The sequence below is a fragment of the Orycteropus afer genome, unplaced genomic scaffold, assembly GCF_000298275.1.
Source record: "Orycteropus afer afer isolate SDZICR_OR568_19922 unplaced genomic scaffold, OryAfe1.0 scaffold00004, whole genome shotgun sequence".
NCBI classification, from domain to species: domain Eukaryota; kingdom Metazoa; phylum Chordata; class Mammalia; order Tubulidentata; family Orycteropodidae; genus Orycteropus; species Orycteropus afer.
In genome coordinates, this window is record NW_006921591.1 from 16,353,691 (window position 1) to 16,356,043 (window position 2,353).

Genomic DNA, 2,353 nt, shown 5'->3' on the forward strand with positions numbered 1-2,353 from the left:
GTTGCCAGACTGCAGCTCCGTCTGTCTCCTTTTTTGGTATTTTCATGCAAATTCTTCTGCTAGTTGGGGTTTATTACACTTCTATATCCTTCCCTTCAAGACTCAGGGGTCCACGATTATCTTCTGTGTCTGTGTTAATTGGTTTCCTTTTTCTTTGTTGTAAAGGGTCTGTGCAGTCTTTCTGCCTAGTCCACCATCTTACCGGAACTCCTGGATATAATATTCTTTAATACTTATATTTCTAGAAGCAGAATTCCTTATGGTCATTATTGTTACTACTTTCCTGTTTGTGTCCATGTTTTCTTCTGTAGTTTTCTCAGTGTTGTATTTTGAGGAGGAACTTACCACCCTGGGCACATTTGCCATCTTTTCGTAACTAGATTTGTTTTTCTGCCATTCAGTCTTAAGGGCTTTTTCTGCTGGATTTTTGTATACAGATTAGTAGTGAAATAGTACTTCATTTGGGGAAATAGAAATGTCTTGATTGCAACCCTTCCTTGGGTTTCTGAGGTGATATCTGTACAGAAGTAGATTTCCTAGTCTTCCTTCTGAGGAGTGACTTGTTCTTGTTGTTGTTATTTGCCATCGAGTCGGCCCTGACTCATAGCGACCCCTCCTTGGGTTTCCGAGGCAGTATCGTTATGGAAGTTGGATTGCCCAACCTTCCTTCCGAGGAGTGACTAGTGGGTTTGAACCTCCAGCCTTCTGGTTAGCAGTCACGTGCCTTTGGCACTACGCCACCAGAGCTCCCATATATGATGCAGTATATTTATAATTTTCAAACTGTTTTCACTTCATGTCCATGATTCTAAGTTTTAATTTTGCACATGAAGAAAATGACCACATTGTGAAACAGTTTGCCCTAAGTCATCTACTTAGTGGAGGTGTTACCAGAATGTCACAAGATTGAAATAATTGCTCAGTCAAAAAATGCTGTTTAATGTGCTACTTTGTTTTGGGGAATGTGTTAGGTAATATTTTGGAGAAGAAGAAGAAGAAATGTGTTTCTCCACAGCAAGCTCACTTTTATTTAGGGAGATGCTGTGGTAGTGGTAGTGGTAGTTACTGTTGAGTTGATTCTTCCTCATGAGAACCCCATGTATGCAAAGTAGAACTACTCCATAGCGATTTAAAGGCTGTGACCTTTTGGAAGCAGATTGCCAAGCCTATCTTCCAAGCCACCTCTGGGTGTGTTTGAACCCCTAACCTTTTGGCTAGTAGTTGAGCGCTTAACCAAGGCACTATACATACATGTAAAACCTTTATACTCTCCTGATCATTAAGTAACAGCTAAATTTTACAGTTCAAGATATTTGTAGTTAGAGTACTTAGACTCGACGGCAAACAACAACAACAACAGAGTACTTAGAAGAAGCACAATTTACCAGATTGAAGCAAAATACACACAATCACAGAAAATTAATACATTAAAATTGATAATGCCTGTTGTCTTAATATATTAAAGGACTGTAGTATGTGGTTCTTGTTAAATGTGCTGCATGGACAGAGCAAAAGGAAGAATGAAGCATTCTGACAGAATGTTAAATAGTGGTTTTCTCCTTTTGATTATGACATTAACAGTATGCCATGGAGTAGTTAAGGACTTCTAGTAGCATAGTGCCTTGCATCTGACTGCTAACCAGAAGGCTGGTGGTTTAAACCCACCAGCCACTACTCAGAAGCAAGACTGGGCAATCTACTTCCATAAAGGTTTACTGCCTTGGAAACCCAGTGGGGGTTGCTTTGAGTTGGAATCAACCTGAGGGGGTGAGTTTGGTTTGGGTTTATGGAGTGGTTAAGTGGGAATATTTTAATTCTAGTTAAAAATGTTACTACAACATGAGTTGCCTTTGAGTTGCTTCTGCCTCATTTGACTCCATGTGTGGAGTGGAACTGCTGCACAGAGTCTTCAAAAAAAAAAAAAAAATCCACACACCAAACTCACTCTGTTGTTGTTGTTGTCATGTGCCGTCAAGTCGGCCCCGACTCATAGCGACCCCTCCTTGGGTTTCCGAGGCAGTATCACTACGGAAGTAGGATTGCCCAGCCTTCCTTCCGAGGAGTGGCTGGTGGGTTTGAACCGCCAGCCTTCCGGTTAGCAGTCAAGTGCTTTAGCCACTATGCTATCAGAGCTCCCAAACTCACTCTAGTCAAGTCAAATTCGACTCATTGTGACCCCCTCCTTTGGTTGCTGAGGCACTATCCTACAGAAGTAGATTGGCCAATCTTCCTTCCAAGGAGTGGCTGGTGGGTCTGAACCACCAGCCTTCCAGATGGCAATCAAATGCCTTCTACCAGAGTTCCTATAGGGTTTTCAGTAGCTGATATTTTTTGGAAATAGATCATGAAGCTT